This window comes from Pteropus vampyrus, unplaced genomic scaffold (assembly GCF_000151845.1).
Source record: "Pteropus vampyrus isolate Shadow unplaced genomic scaffold, Pvam_2.0 Scaffold10, whole genome shotgun sequence".
NCBI classification, from domain to species: domain Eukaryota; kingdom Metazoa; phylum Chordata; class Mammalia; order Chiroptera; family Pteropodidae; genus Pteropus; species Pteropus vampyrus.
Window position 1 is genome coordinate 2,466,711 of NW_011888791.1, and position 325 is coordinate 2,467,035.

Below are 325 nucleotides of genomic sequence, written 5' to 3' on the forward strand. Positions count from 1 at the left end.
TGGACTTTGGGTGGTAATCACACAATAGAATATATAGATGCCAAATTATAATGTACACCCCAAAATTATATAATTGTATTACCAATGTTACCCGAATAAACTTAATAAAAAATGACTTTGTTGGTTTTGGTATCAGAGTAATGTAGCTCAAAGAATGATTTGGGAAGTATTTTCTCCTCTTCAATTTTCTGGAAGAGTTTATTTGAAATTACTTTTCTTTCTTAAATATCTGATAGAAATCACCAGTGATACCATTTGAATCTGGAATTTTCTCTGTGCTAAGGATTATAAGTAAAAATTCAGTTTCTTTAATGGTAACAGGTCC